This window comes from Rhynchophorus ferrugineus, unplaced genomic scaffold (genome assembly GCF_030347505.1).
Source record: "Rhynchophorus ferrugineus isolate W39M unplaced genomic scaffold, kcgeb_rfMv2 rfM3, whole genome shotgun sequence".
Lineage (NCBI taxonomy): Eukaryota > Metazoa > Arthropoda > Insecta > Coleoptera > Curculionidae > Rhynchophorus > Rhynchophorus ferrugineus.
The window spans coordinates 71451279-71468130 of NW_027472582.1; the positions used below are offsets into that span (position 1 = coordinate 71451279).

Consider the following 16852-nt stretch of genomic DNA (forward strand, 5'->3'; position numbering starts at 1 on the left):
TAATATTTTGTTTCGTCTTAGCAGTAATCTTTATTGCAATCATTGTACCATATTATGTAGTTTGAAACATATTGTTTTTATGTATTGTTTAAATATAATTACTACGTCAATATCAATCTTATCAATATATATATATATTGGGTAAGTAAGATATTGCAAAAATGATGACTTCTCAAAGTACTCAACATCAAGAACTGTCACAACGTTCATTATCACATAACCTTGAAGCGTAAACACTGAACACATTACGCAAGTTTACAAATTCGGATTAACTTTTGAACCCCAGCAAATGAGAACAATTCTTAACATTATTTGACGCCCTGAACTCATATTTTCAGTCCGTTTGCCAAGACTGGTTCCAGTTTTCGTGTTGACACTTACTTGGAACTGATTTTTATGTTGTGTCACTGCTCATTGTCACAGGTCAATTGAAAAGTCCCCAGCCTATCATAGTAAAACATATTTTTTTGGGTAAATTAGTTTATATATTCAACATAATTCTCTTCAAAGGTGATACATTGATTATAGCGACCATCTAAGTTTTCGATACCATTTTTGTGGTACCATTTGTCCTTTGCTTCAAAATAGATCTCAGTTTCGTCGATCACCTCGAAATTCGACGAAAATTTCCTCCCAGCGAGCATCCCTTTGAGATCTGAGAACATGAAATAGTCGCTGGTGGCCAGATCTGGAAAATACGGAGGATGAGGAAGGAATTCGAAGCCCAACTCATGGATTTTTGACACCGTACATTGTCTTGGTGAATCTGCAGTTTCAGCGGCAAATTCGGCCGTTAATCGGCGATTTCGCCCTTCAAACGGTCCAATAACGTTATGCAATAGTCTCTGTTGATGGTCGTACAATTTTCAAGGTAGTCAATGAAAATTATTACATTCGCATCCCAAAATACAGACGCCATAACCTTGCCAGCCGACTATTGCATTTTCCCATGGTTTCGAGCGGGTTCATCGTATCCACTCGGATAACTGTCGATTGGACTTCGGACACATATCGACGGAAAAACTCGAGTTCACTACGTTTGATCATCTTGAAACACAGCTCCCAATAATCAACTCGTCGTTGTTTTTGGCCAAAAGTGAGCTCGCGCGGCGCCCACTTTTCTCATACCTAAATATTCGCGAATGATATGATGTACACGTTCAGTTAATATCTTTAGAGTATCTGCTACTTCATTCAGTTTCAATTTACGGTCATTCAAAATCATTTTGTGGACTTTTTTAATGTTTTCGCCGGTAACAACCCCTTTTGAGCGTCCACTGCGTTCACCGTCTACGGTGCTCATTTCACTACGTCTAAACTTAGCATACCAATCCTTGATGGATGGTTTTCCTGGGGCAGTGTCCGGAAACACGACATCAAGCAAAAATTGCTTCAACTGTATTTTTTCCCTTCAAAAAGCAATATCTTGTCAACACGCGAAATTCCCTTTTATCCATTTTTTTTTCGCAATAACAAAAGTTGCTTCACTCAAAATGCTATAATTCACAAACTAATGATCCGGCAGCTGTCAAATTTATACACGAATCTTTCTACGGTTAGGGATAACTAAAAAAATATAGATTTAATGCTAGTAGCGCCATCTATGTGTCAGGCCGGGGACTTTATAATTGACCTGTTAGTTCGGAACGTAGTAAATAAAAAAAAATCACTTATAAGGTAAATTAAGATAATTAACAAATAATAATAATAAATTCCTAATATATGTAAAATTATAATATAAATTATGTTAAATTATAATATAAATTATGTTAAATTATAATATATATTGTGTTAAATTAAAATGAACTGTATTTCTTGAAAGCTCAAGATTTAAACATAATAAGTGGATGCATACTACTCTGTTCCCTTTCTTAAAATCTAGGTGAAAGTTTCTTAATAACACTGAAGTAAAATCGTCGAGATGAACAGGCAGTCTTCTCTGATAATTATTATTTATCATATTGCGATGGTGGTGTAATGGTTAGCATAGTTGCCTTCCAAGCAGTTGATCCGGGTTCGATTCCCGGCCATCGCATTAATGTTTTATTATTTTTATAGCCCACCATTTTTATTATAACAATTTCAACAATAATGTTAATATTGCTACACTAAACTTTGTTAAATGTACCACTGTTTTTTCCGTATTTCTATTATGGCCTACTGCAACTATCATTAACCAGATTATGCAAAGAAATATTATATCAAATTAAGTGAAATGAAGTTCATTCATATAACAATCTAGGTCAGGAAAGATCATCTTCACCAACATGACTGTATTCAAAATATTCAAGCACTACTTTATTTATTTATATTCATTGTTATCTTTTTTCATTGTTGTTCTTTAAAATGTTTAAGAATAGTTACGATTAATAATAATTAAAGAAATAAAACATACATTCTTAAAACTAGAACACATTTTGATATGAAGGCGGACATAAATAAATAAATAACTCAGTTGTGTGTGATAAGCTGATGTGCCAATATTAACAAAAGAATAGTTACTTTAAAGGCCGACGTATGATGGGAAAATTGTAAGTCATAGAGAACTTTGAATATTCATGATTTCTGAAATTTCTCCAAATAAAATATTTAAAACTTTCTTGAACGTACCGGCATAGTCAAAAGGATTCTCTGAATTATAATAGTAATGAAGGTACAAATCCATTAAAATGTTTGATAATGAAGTCATGTATCGAATCTGGCTCATAGTTCTGTGCATATAACAATTTAGTAATGACTTGAACAGTGATGATGATAGTAAAACTGCAGTTATAGTTGTTTGTATAAATATTTGTGTAGTTGTGCAGAATATAGATGAACATTTAGTTAGAATGTATGAGGAGAGAGTGGACACTAACTATTGTACAGATGATAGGGCAAATGCATTAGGAGAAGTAGAGTGATTAAGTCATAAAATATTCAGGAAATTGGTAGTATTTTCAAAAAAAAAGTTAGAAGAGTAGATAGTAGGAAGTAGAAAGGTAGTAAGGAGAAGAGAAAAACTTAAAAAGTTAAATAATAAACTCTTGCATGAAAATAAAACATATTTCTTGGATATAAAATTATTAAATATTTCAGGTGATGGTGGTGTGGAAAATAGTTCAATATAACTAGAAACAGCTCTAATTTACAAATTTCTGTGGGTGTATAATTAACTGTAATTTAAGTCCTTCGGTAATATATACATTAGATGCACTATAACGTTAGAATAAATTATATTCAAGAACCTTATTTTATTTTATTTACATTAAAACTTTGTTATATATTATATGTTGTGTATTAACTAAAGGTAAAGGTTGTTGCGGCAACATTGCGATATACTGACGTCATAAATTTTGATGACGACAGTTCATTATTATTTTGGAAGGCGAATTCCACAATCACGCCCTAAAAAAATGTTTGTGTATGGAAAGTTGAGCTAAAAAATGAGAAGAAGTAACATCTCCAAATAGAAATCAATAGATGGCGTACTCAATAATGTAGAATAACAAAAAAAAAATTAGTATATTTTTAATTTTAACAAAGCATGATGTATAAAACTATTAAAAATATTATAATGTTTCAGATTTACCCACAAAAGTTATGTGTGCTAGAAATGACTAATCATCAATTAACAATGCAATTTCATGTTTTGCAATTGGAACAAGAAGCATTGTTAAAATAGCTGCAGAACGTATTGTAATCGTACAACATACACCGACTAATTAATAGGAGGTTACCATCAACAGAAAGTAATTTTTAAATTATTTACTAAAAGGAATTGATCGATAAGTTACAAAACCAATATTTCGTTCGGAACAATCATAAAAATTATAATCAAACTTTTCAACAGGTCATTATCTATATACTTGGTTTTTTTTTCTCCGTTGAAGACCTCTCATTTGTTAATTATGTTATGCCATAAAAGAATGAATCGACGTATATGCATTTATAGACGCCGACTGCCTGAACTTGTTACCAGTTTCGTAATCATGCCTTTTTGAGAAGTTAAAAATTTAATTTGCTTATTATTTCAGAACATAATGGTATTATTTATTGAGGTGTGTAACATACACACGCTCACACATCAAAATTTAAATATCAGATGTTATAACGAGCCATAACAAACCAAAATGGAGCCATTGTGTTTTCGAAATACAAATACTAATTATATCAAAATGTTATTATCATCTTCAAACACTTTGGGTTATAAAAAACCATTGTGAAGTACATATATTTTCGACTTTTTTGCATGAACACAAATTAAATTAAAAAAAATTAAAATCCCTTTTATTACAATCAATCAAGAGTACGATTTATTTTGAAACGTATTTTTATGACAAATTAATACATTAATATCAATTTTATGATGAAAATCTAAAAGGAAAACATACGGTATAAATGAGATATTGTAATCGCCATTAATGTTCAAACAACTTTAAAGCCTAAACGCAAAAAAATCTTATTTCATTCATTTCATTGAATTTGAACTTATAAATGCCTATTTTCATAAAATTTCGAACCAAATGCACACGCATTTTATCGTTGGGTTACCTTATTTATATTGTATTTGATGATTTTCTACGGTATTCTTCTTTAATTTATGCATTTAGAGTAATTTACTGACTCATTATTCCAGAGTTTATTGATGTTCCGAAAAAATCCCTTAAAATTAATTCAGAATTATGTTAAGTAAGATACAATCATTGTACTCTGTTTCTTTTCGCAAAATCTAGGTGAAAGTTTCTGAATACCACTAGAGTAAAATCGTCGAGATGAACAGACAATCTTCTCTGATTATTATTATTTATTATATTGCGATGGTGGTGTAATGGTTAGCATAGTTGCCTTCCAAGCAGTTGATCCGGGTTCGATTCCCGGCCATCGCATAACTGTTTTGATACTATATTACCTCTCATAGCCTTTTTGTTACAATCAATCAACAGTATGATTTATTTTGAAACATATTTTCATGTCACGAAATAAAATTATTATATTAATATCAATATTGTGAACAAAATCCACCATAGAGAATTATTACCATATTATATAAATGAGACATTGTAGATATCATTACTTTTTAAAGTTTTCAACATCAATAGCTATTAGAGCATTGATAATCACAGAACTTTGAACCCTAAACACATTATTTGTTAATTGATAGCGATCTTCACTAATGATTATTTTCTTCATCATGCCTCTTTGAGAAGTTAAAAATTTAATTTGCTTATTATTTTACGCATCAAAATTTACATATAAGATGTTATAACGAGTCATAAGAAACCATAAAACCATTTTCAAATGCTTTTGGGTTATAAATAACCCTTCTGTAAGTACATACATTTTCGATTTCTTTGGCAGTTGCAAATTAAGTTAAGAAAAATCAAAAATCTATAGGAAATAGGTATAAACATGCTTTTTTTTTCGAAGAATAACGCTGTCCTTTATCAGGTATTAGCCTATTTACCACAGTGACTGGATAATTTTTTGGAAAGTAATATTAGTAATATTAGGATTAAGCAGCATATAATCCATAAATTTCAAGTTTCATGTGATTTGTGAGTCGAATTCATTTATGTAGTAGTTTTTCTTAGTTGTCAAATAATATTACCAATTAAAAAACTAGTTTTACATAATCCTGATATATAAGAAGCAACTCTATTAAATTTTGTTCTTAATAGTAGCATTAAAAGTAAAATATTGATTTATAATTGGCTGAAACATGTATATATTTTTACATCGTATAGCAATTTAGCATTGTATAGACCCTAAAAAAGTCCATGACTGGAGATTTAAGTTATGCCACCTACTAGACATAATCTAGCAGCCCTTACATTATATCCCAATCCGAAGAACAAAATGAAATATATTGAAATATATTTCAATGGCCAAAATCATGGCCAAATTGATTAATTATCCATTACATTTCGAATAACTTTGCTATTATAATTATTGAAAAAAATACGAAAGAAACTAAAGCAATGCCGGGCTCAATGAATGTTGAAGCAGAGTATATCGGTGAGTAAAATTGAATATTGCTTAATATTTATTGTTTTATTAGCTAGACCCTAGAGAGAATTATGAGATTGTTCTATTCGATTCATTGCTCCGCAAAATATGCGGATTTGGCGCATACGCATATTGGCTTCATTTAATTTTAAAACAGAGTTTAGCACATGCGTATATACAGCTTTATTTACTTATTTTTTAAGGTGATAATTAGATTTAATGTCGAATATATTAAGCACGTAAAAAGGTTCAGGAAGTAAATAAAAATGGTAAAATTTTGGAAATAATATTTTATTTAAAAATTATTGAATAAAACGAAATAATACAAATATAATTAATATATGTTCAGCTATTCTATTGTTATAAAAACATCATATTACACATTATCATTATTTTTTATGGATAAAAATACACAAATATGATAAATAGTTGATTTAATGTTGAAAATGCATATAAGGAGAGAAATAAACACTGAAAATTTTTTGAAAAACACATTTTATTTTAAAAAATTATTGAATAAAATGAAACAATAAATATCATTTCTATACGACTTGAGCAATTAACAAGAACTTCAAGATCCATGTAAATAAGCATTACCATCGAAAAGACCAAAATCGTTTAGATCAAACAGCAAATATAGTTAAAACCAAAAAAATATAGTTAAATCTCCAAATATTATCGCTAATATTCTTGATCCACAAACCCCATTAATGAATTGACTACCTCGAGCTTTCTATTAACATACTGTACACTTACTAGCCTAAAACGAATGGATGATCGAACTTTTTCAGAGATATTTCAGTCAATACATCATTATATTTCTAAAACAATTTATTTACCTATACTCTTATATAATAATGCATAGTATTTTCCTTGTCATTAGATCGTTGGGGTGTCGTTGGTAGTTTTATATTTTGTTTATTTCATCCAGGTCTACATGTGTTAGCAAAGATAAATATATCAAAGTATCACTGTACACTGTTCTTATATCTTAGCAAAATGCTGTCTAATTTCTTCTTCTATGATTCTCTGAATTTCACATTTCTTAATTTTTACTCTCAACAAATTTTAGCTATAAAATGAAACTTAAAACATTACTAAAATATATTACGTTTAAAATAAATGTCTAATTATTACCAGTTACTACAGGTTTTGTTACTATTCTTGATGGGCTACCTCCTTAATGACTTGACTACTTCCAACACAACAAGAATCATTTTCTTCTCTCTTCTTGTTATCTTTAAATCTTGGCATATGTTGATACCTATTCCAGGTCGTTGAAAATGATGTGTTATAAATTTGTCAGCTATAAATTCCCACTAAAAATAAAATTGATGCTGTTTGTATTTTATAACTTTTAAAAATTTAACCTAAATTTCTGCACTTACCTTTGTTCTTCTATATTTTAAAAACAAAACCTCAGACCACCAAGAGTAATACAACAATTTAATTATTATTAGTATGAAATTACTAATGTAACACGAAATTTAAATATTCTAGGTTTTTTTGTTGTTTTGATCCGATCGGCCGTACTGAACGGCTCGAAAAGGATGGACGCCATTAGAAAATTAAGAGAATGTAGTTTCATATAGTTTATTCTTTTCTATGGTTTATTCTATGTAGGAGGGAATACATGCACCAAATCCGGAGATGTTGTGGAGCAATGTATCCTGATGTATCCATCAGCCAAAATTATCATTAAAATCAGCTAAAAGAGATATAAGTCAACAAAAACAATTACAACGCTTACTGTATATGACCAAAATTACTTTCATACAAACCCAATACACCACAGATAAAAACAATGAAGGTTAATGAAAATGTCTTTATCGTACAATTATGAATTGTGAAACCTTGAATAATGATTTTTTTTTGTTGAGGTCAAGAAGGTGTGTATTTTTTTCTAAAACAGTTGTATATTAGACTGAAATATGGAGCTAATATATGTCATATTTAATCACCAAGTCACTTTCAATTACAGAAGTCAAACAGCCATAATAATTTATTTAGTTATTCAATCGGATTTTTATTTGTAATATATTTACAGAAATAATGTGTGAAAAAAGTTTTAGTATTAGGATTAGAACGTATTATATCTAATCGCGTCTTTGAGAACGAAATTAATCTGTAAAATAACAGAGAAGTCTCGTTGAGTTATGTACACAGCTGCAAATAGGTATTCTAATTTAGTCAAAATATCAATAAATAAAGAAATCAATATTCTAACACATATTATAAAAAAATAGTGTACAAATATAAATTCTACGTAGACAAAACAGTACTGCGATGGCCGGGAATCGAACCCGGATCAACTGCTTGGAAGGCAACTATGCTAACCATTACACCACCATCGCAATATAAGTAGTAATAATGATCAGAGAAATTCATTCTAAAATCAGATAATATTTTCGTCAGCAAAATTCTTCAAAACATTAGTGATAATAAATAAAGGTTATAAGACGGCAAATGTTTTGGCGCTTTGCTTGTTTTAATAAATTTCAAATAACTGCTTATTATTACTCTGATTGCTGCAACATTGCTACGTTTTGATATCATAAATTTAGATGACCTGAATTCAGTTTTTTAATGAAGTATTAATTATATTAGTATTGAGCTACCGAAAAACATATTTGACCTTATTTTAACATTAAAAGAATTAGAAATATGTAATAATATACTGATACGCCTGTTTTTTTTTTTTTGATATTAAACTGAGATGTTTGTAAACTGAAAAATGTTTTTCGTTATAAATATAATATAGATACACAGATATAATGAGATAATAGAACAGCAAAAGGAGCAACAACTGAGGTGTAAATGTGGTAACTGTGCAAGAAATAATGCAACAAAACAAACAAATCGTTAAAACAACGTTTGCTGATGCATCCTGCAGTTATCACTACATAGTATAAAACAAAGTCGCCTTTTCTGTCCCTATATCCCTATGTGCACTCAAATCTTTAAAACTACGCAACGGATTTTGATGCGGTTTTTTTCAATAGATAGAGTGATTCAAGAGGGTTTATATGTATAATACATGCATAATATACTAAGGCAACACTGCTAATTTTAGAGGTTTCTAACGTGATGTCATAAATTAACCTATTTTTTAGGCTTATTTAGTAATTAGCAAAAACGCTGCCTAACCCTACGAGTTAGATCAAATTAGTGTACTACAGTATTGTACACCATAAAAAGGTCTACAAAAAAGTCCGCGATGGTTTATGTTTATCTTTTAGGGATAACCCACATTAACCATTTTTATTGTTTACTTTTTATGTAAGAAAATAGCTTATTTACGAAGCTATTTTAAGCAATACGGCATTAATCCTTATCGAATTAAGTACCTTAAATACAGTGTGCAATTAATATAGATCAATATGGTTCCTTACAGCATGTAAATTAAACAAATATTTTCGGAGATATTACAAATTTAAAATTTGCGTTTAAAAATGTGTAATGTAATAAAAATTGTATGAATTTAGATATTCCAAAGATAGCAGGAAATATTCATAGTAAGTATAGGGGAAGAGGAACTGTTTTACTCCAAATTTAATGCGTGCAGGCCGAGGGCAGTAATGAATGAACCAAAAATACTGGATCGATTTTAATCATGTTTTCATTGAGTGACATAGGCATATATATTTTATGCCCGTGTAAAGTCGGAGCGGGCCGCTATGTTTTTATATACAACGATCATATTTTTTCTGTAGTGTATTTAATTTAGTATCAGCATTGCACGTGCGAAGCCGGGGCGGGTCGCTAGTAACTAATATATTGAAGAAATGTTTTGATTTTGCAGACGTTTGGCAACGCTGTACCATCCCATAGCATTCTATTCCTTTTTACACAAACATACAAATTGCGACAGGCAATAAATTAAACATATTTCTGTAGAATAGACTAATTATTTTCATATTAAATGTCAAAATATTTTTTATTATCGTTGAGTGAAAGAGATATGATATATGTACGTTATATTTAGTAAGTCCTATATCCATAAAGGACAATAGTTTCAGAATAATTCCAATTAAAATAATATTATTGGATTAATAAAATAAATTCATATTTGTGAAGCATAATAATTCTCAGTTCTTTTGCTTTTCTTCTTTTGCTTTCTAAAAAAAGTCAAAATTTTCCTGTATAAATATTTCCGCTTGGCGCACCCTCTGGTGAATCAGACGCGCAAAACTTGGGTACAACTATATATTCTATGTATCTCCATTTTACGTCCTGAAACGGGCGAAATAACCTCGGATCCCTAGACAACACTTAACGTATACTTCGAAAAGTAACAAATGGTCTTGTAAACGTTCTTTTCTTTGCACCTTGCTGGACGTCACGCTTTACCGTCTCGAAACCGCCCCGTTTGATAAATATTGGATTCTAAATGATTTACACGCGGCAGAGTTTAAAATTATACGGCCAAAGACATCGGTTGCTGCACAGCGGACGCTTCAATAAACTATAAAATATGACTAACGCCTAAACAGGCAGCGTGTAATTAGTACTACTTAAAAAAATGGAGGTCTTAATTATTGGGATTCAGAGAGCCGGCGCTAAATTGCCAACGTGGGAGTGGTCTGGAGTCTAGTGACCCAATGATACCATATAGTTATGAACTAGATTATACTTATGGTTGGTGGCTGTTAGATTGTGCTAATTGTGTTAATTGTGCCCCACTGGCGTTAGTCTATACACACTATTTTCTAGATAGTCTTCAGGACCTGTTCAATTGTTTAGTGGGCATTCCTGAAACCAACCTGATGAGATGGTGTCAGCTTTTACATAACTGTCAATGAGTAAATAAGGCGGTATAATTCAGCTTCACTTAGATTTTTGCCCCTTGGAGTCTTTTAAGGATCTCTTCCGTAACAAGATCACAGCATAGTGCTTTTTTCAAACTAAAGTGGTGATCAACTTCTTCCAAAACTTCTCTAGGGGAAACCATTGCAATCCTCTCAGAAAAGTTATTGGGATTGAAGCATCATATTCTGAAAATATATTTGCTTCTTTAAAATTATTTCGGGTCCACCTCCCAACATACTTTCTAACTTTCCACAGTGTATACTTGGAATTACTATTCACAAAAAGTTTCGAAAGAAATCTAAGGGTTGGTGCTTGTTTGATTTCTTTAATATTCTCTGTTGAGTGCTTTGTGACTCTATTAAGCAAGGTTTTATCTAGCAATATTATAAACTTATAGGAAACATGAATAGTAACAAAATATTGCCAGCATGGGTTACACCATATATCAAAATAGAAAATAAATCAAATATTGATAGCAATATTTGACATGCATATTAATTATACGTCTAAATAACACTAAACCTTATTATCTGTATTTTTTATTAAAAATTGTAACAAAATAGTTATGCGATGGCCGGGAATCGAACCCGGATCAACTGCTTGGAAGGCAACTACGCTAACCATTACACCACCATCGAACTATAACATCTAATTGCAAAAAATAAAATACACATTATACGTTTCTTGTATTTTGTATAAAGTTAAACTTTCACCGCCAATTTAGGATAATAAATATTATTATAATACCATAAAATACCACGAAATCATGATTGTGTTTGTATCATACGCTTTCTACAATCTCTCAACAAAACTTTTTGGTTCCTAACAATTATTTTACATAATTATATATTAGACCTAGAAAAGAACACTGCATTTTTATCTGTTTTTTTTTTAGATAAAAAGGCAATTTTGAGATGGGTTCTTGGGTTCATAATCTTACCTTAGAATATTATACTTTTCTGAGTATAATAAGTAACTCCCTGAGAATTGTAGTAGCCAATTTATAACTATATGTCATTATTGCATGTTTATCGACAACTATTTTTTGTTAACTGAAGGAACTGCTCTAGATTTTACAAAGAGTCTGAAGCTGTTCTGGTTCAAAGTATAACTGTAGACACTTGAAACTGTTGACTTAATTTGAACTGTGTATTGATCTAAAAATGTCCGCTATAAGACATGAAAATATGATCTTGCTGAGTGATAACATACCGTCAAAACCGCAAAACCAGTCAAAGGTGTCTTGAAACAAGTTGAATGGGAAGTTTTATTGAACACGCCGTATTCTACAGAACTAGCTCCATCCAACTACCACATTTTCGCATCAATAACGTACGCGCTTGGGGAACAGCACTTTTTCGATTAATGGCTTGTTGAATTAAATCATTTAACGAGCCATGCTCAAAGGAGATATTGTTCTTCCAGAATAGCATCCACAAATTGACTGAGATATGCCCTAACCTTCAAAAGATGCATGTACAAATTTGACAGCTGTTGAATCATTAGTTTGTGAGTTATAGCATTGAGTGAAGCTACTTTTGTTATTGTGAAAAAAATGGATAAAAAAGAATTTCGCCTATTGATAAAATATTGCTTTTTGAAGAGAAAAAATATAGTTGAACCAAAAACTTGGCTTAATGCCGAGTTTCCGGACACTGCCCCAGGAAAATCAACTATCAAGTATTAGTAGGTAGGCTAAGTTTATACGTGGTGAAATGAGCACCGAAGATGGTGAACGCAGTGGACTCCCAAAAGAGGTTGTTACCGACGAAAACATATAAAAAATCCACAAAATGGTTTTGAATGACTGGCTTGGTCGGTTTTGGTCGGCTGACAAGGTTATGGCATCTGTATTTTGGGATGCGCTTGGAATAGTTCTCATTGTCTACCTTGAAAAACGAAGGACCATCAACAGCGATTATTACATAGCGTTATTGCACCATTTGAAGGAGGAAATTGCCGAAAAATAGCCGCATTTAAAGAAAAATAAAGTGCTGCTTTACCAAGACAATACGCCGTGTCAAAAATTCATAAATTGGGCTTCGAATTACTTCCTCAAGAGGTGATGGCCTATTTTAAAGCAAAGGACAAATCGTACTACAAAAATGGTATCGAAAAGTTGGAGGGTTATAATCTGTTTATCACCCTTGACGGGAATTATGTTGAATAAAAAAAACTAATTTTGCCAGAAAAATGTGTTTTACTAGGATAGGCCGGGGACTTTTCAATTGATCTGTCATATAGAATAAAATGGTCAATACAATGAATAAATATATTTTAATTATCCATTGTAAATAATATGCCATCATTAGCAAAAAATAACGGACAGAAATTACCGACACAACTGGAAATAATCGTTACACTAAAATCATTTAATACTTGTTTTAATAGTGACTTGGTAACGTGGCTGCAATATTTTATAAAATGGACATGCTGAATGGGAATAAGTAGCGAAAATTTACTACCAAATTATACGAGACTGATATTAAAAACATCTGTTGTTTGTATAATTATGATTTAATTGCATGTCAAGCTGTAAATATTTAAAATCCGGAAAGATAGGTGAAAGTAAATATCAACATGAAAACAATTAATGAATTGAGTGGATTTTATTCGCTGAAATCTGTTATGACATAGCGATGGTGGTGTAATGGTTAGCATAGTTGCCTTCCAAGCAGTTGATCCGGGTTCGATTCCCTGCCATCGCATAATTCTTTTATTATTTGCTTGGTATTTGTTCACCTATTCTGTTAGTAAATTTAAATTTAAAAAAATGCTACTTAGTTTAAATGAAATATAAAAAGCAAACTTCCCAACAAACTAATTGTTTTAAGACATATATGGCACTTTTTCATGATTCATAATAGGAAGGGATACAGTGTAACAAATGAAGCTGCACGATCTTTCTTCGCTTTCTAAGTATATCATTTTTTTGTAAATCGAAACCACCTGTATTGTTGCATTATATTGCTTCATAATAACTTATTTGAAGGTCACGAACACGAGAATGTTTAATCTTATGTGTTGTATACTATTTTAAGTACCATTGGGAACTATCGACTGAAAACAGTCAAAACAGTCAATAGTCAACAAACTAGCGACTGAAAATAGTAATTACTATTTTCAAATGTCAAATGCACGGTTCGACTGTTGTATTCAATTCCTGATGTCACACGAAGATGTACGAACTCTTTCCTGTATATAGTGTGAGAGAGGAAAGGACGGAGATAATTGGTTGGAGCAGTTAATTTTATAGGTGTTTATATTTTGCAACGGTAGTAAAAACGAGAAGGAAATGTACATATGTCTTCACGTACTAACTTTAAAAAACTGAAGGAAAAAAATAATTACAATATACTATTAACATGCAGTTAATAATTTCATTTTAAACGAAGTAGAATTACTTTTATATTTGAGTGTTCTGTGGATCTGTAAAAAGGAATGGAATTTTTCTATGGAATGGAATAATACCCCACAAATGTTTTATCGTATTTTAATATGTTAATTGCTAATTCTTTAAATGAAATAAATTATACTGCTTTTTCATAATAAAGCTACGAATCTGAAAAAAAAATTAATTAAACCTAATTTTTGGGCCTAGAAAAATGAACAACACCTAATATAACTCAAAAATCCAAATAGTACGTTAGATCAGCAAATACTAATAATTCTAAAGGTAATGAATTGTCTGAAGCACCCTCAACGAAGGTTTTGCAATGGAAAAACAAATAAATAGAAATTCTATTTAGAAAAGTATGGGCCGCCGCAACTTGTAAATTCGTTTTACAATCAGACAATATTTTCCTTCTCATTTTATTCTAGTTAAAAAGAAACACAATGCTGTCTGACTACTTCGAACATGTAAACGAATGAGCCTGTCACAGTCGTCCGGTTTTCAAACGTATGCAATATTCTTGAAAGCAATAGTGATAGGAGGTTATAACTCTAACCTATAAACTATCGTGGCTATATAATTAACTGTAGATTTTAGATGTACTATAATGTTAAAATAAATTATATTTGATAACATTTTTGTTCAGTTAATTTATTTAGATTAGAATTTCTTTATATATCAACGATAAATAGAACTAAAACTCATTGATTTCAATTTACGGTCATTCAAAATCATTTTGTGGATTTTTACAATGTTTTCGTTATTTCAATTTGTGATAAATTGAAATAACGTATGTACAAAATAACTTTGAACAGACTATATATATTTTATCTACTTAGTATGTTATATGTAAACAGTTTCATTGTTTACATGCATTATATTTAATATCTCAAGGAATAAAAGTTGCAGTATTATAGAGTTAATGAAACATTTTTATAATTTCTTAAACATAACTGTCACATTAAATTTTGTTTTTTGTGTTTTGAAAATGTTTCAATCAAATGTTAACTAATATCTAACTAAGATGCTTGATTATTTAAAATATATCTTTCTCCTTTTCCTAAAAATAAAAAAAAAATTGAAAGATTGAATGGGTTCAAGGCTAGCCCATAAAAAGAGGTTTCTGAGCATTTGCTTTCAACATAAAAAAAGAAGCCTAATTTGCATGACACCTAATGATTCATAATAAAAATTCCCGTTATTTTTCGAACACCCCTCGAATTTCCTTTAACCAAAGAGGGTTTGTTTCAAATACATGTTGATAATTGTTCTAAATTTCTAAATTTGGCTAAAACTGAGGCATCATTAACATTATCATTGTGTTATGATACAATTCATTTATTACTACTTTTCATTTGTACTTCGTATTCATTCGTACTTATAGCTTTAGTTTACACTAAATGTATACACTTTATATAAGTTCGTATGCTTTGCTTCACTTCAATCTCCTGACATCCTGCGCGCAGTCCAGCAGTTGTATTGCTTCCACGTTAGTATGATTTAGTAATATTCTTCCGTGTTTCAACGGGAATTCTTGGATAACTTCGCCAATCCATCTGATTTCCAGGTCATCGTGCAGTTCTTCGTTGGTTACGTAGCGATAGGCATTGGTAATCAATCGAAAAACCTTGTTTTGAAAGCGTTGTATAACTAGTTGATTTGAATTTTTAGTGCGATCCCATATTTGCACCCCATACGTTCAAATTGGCTTTATAATTTTCATATAGATCAATCTATTTGAATAATTTAATATGCATAAAAAACAGCTAGTATTTGTTAAACAAAAATTAGATAGTTCTTTATATATAGCTCATTATTGTCTCCTAAATAATGTCTTATTGTGTAGTTATAAGTATCTAATTTTTTTTCAAGCAAACAGTATGGCTGACACCGAGGACAAGTCTCCATTCAAAAATACTTCCGTCATTTCTTAAGTTCAAACATAATTTTTTAAATAGTTCAAATGTTATTAACGGTCTCGGTTCTTCCTTCTTTCACAACCGTCCGTTGTTTCTAGTAGAGATCGAAAAAAACTCGAAAGAATCACTTCCAACCAAAGACCTCTTTAATCCATCTTATTTACCGCCATCCTGACTTTTAATTTCAACCCAAATAATGACGCTCTTTTTTCGGTCTTGATCTCTCGAACAATTTTAATCAGACCTGGCCGTCGACGAAATCCCGCGGCATCTAGAAATATCAGAGTGTCACGGGACATGATGAATTGCTTTTGTACGGATTAGACGCGACTGCGGAGAGAGAAAAAAAAACCGAAATTCAAATGTGGGCCTTCGCATCTATTTTATTACGAGGCAATAATAGTTTTATATGATGAACTAATTAGGTTTACGATACAGGTTGTTAGGTGTGACGCGGCTTCTTTTGATTCGAATGCGGCAAAAAAGCTGCGTCTAACACCGTATCATCGTGTAAAATTGATTCTAAGTACCACGAATTATTTCTGACGGTAATGACGGTGTGTCATTCGAAGGCTTTCGGGGATAATCGATCCACGATGCTGACACGAATACTTGCTAATTACTATTTTACATGCTTCTGATTTTATTTTGACATTAGAGAACGGTATTCCGATTCATCTGTGTCAAATCCGCTGTGAAGGCAATTTAATTAATAGAAATTCAGACATGCAATTATAGGTAT

At 31.0% G+C, this 16852-nt stretch overlaps 5 non-coding genes across 5 annotated transcripts; 3 read left to right on the forward strand and 2 right to left on the reverse strand.

Moving 5' to 3' along the window:
• Positions 1 to 1963: 1963 nt before the first annotated feature.
• On the forward strand, positions 1964 to 2035 carry TRNAG-UCC (transfer RNA glycine (anticodon UCC)). Its single transcript has one exon. It is a non-coding gene; the product is annotated as a tRNA-Gly (tRNA).
• Positions 2036 to 4796: 2761 nt separating this feature from the next.
• Positions 4797 to 4868, forward strand: TRNAG-UCC (transfer RNA glycine (anticodon UCC)). Its single transcript has one exon. It is a non-coding gene; the product is annotated as a tRNA-Gly (tRNA).
• Positions 4869 to 8270: 3402 nt separating this feature from the next.
• Positions 8271 to 8342, reverse strand: TRNAG-UCC (transfer RNA glycine (anticodon UCC)). The gene has a single exon. It is a non-coding gene; the product is annotated as a tRNA-Gly (tRNA).
• A 3021-nt stretch (positions 8343 to 11363) lies between these two features.
• On the reverse strand, positions 11364 to 11435 carry TRNAG-UCC (transfer RNA glycine (anticodon UCC)). The gene has a single exon. It is a non-coding gene; the product is annotated as a tRNA-Gly (tRNA).
• A 1998-nt stretch (positions 11436 to 13433) lies between these two features.
• TRNAG-UCC (transfer RNA glycine (anticodon UCC)) lies at positions 13434 to 13505 on the forward strand. Its single transcript has one exon. It is a non-coding gene; the product is annotated as a tRNA-Gly (tRNA).
• Positions 13506 to 16852: the final 3347 nt, after the last annotated feature.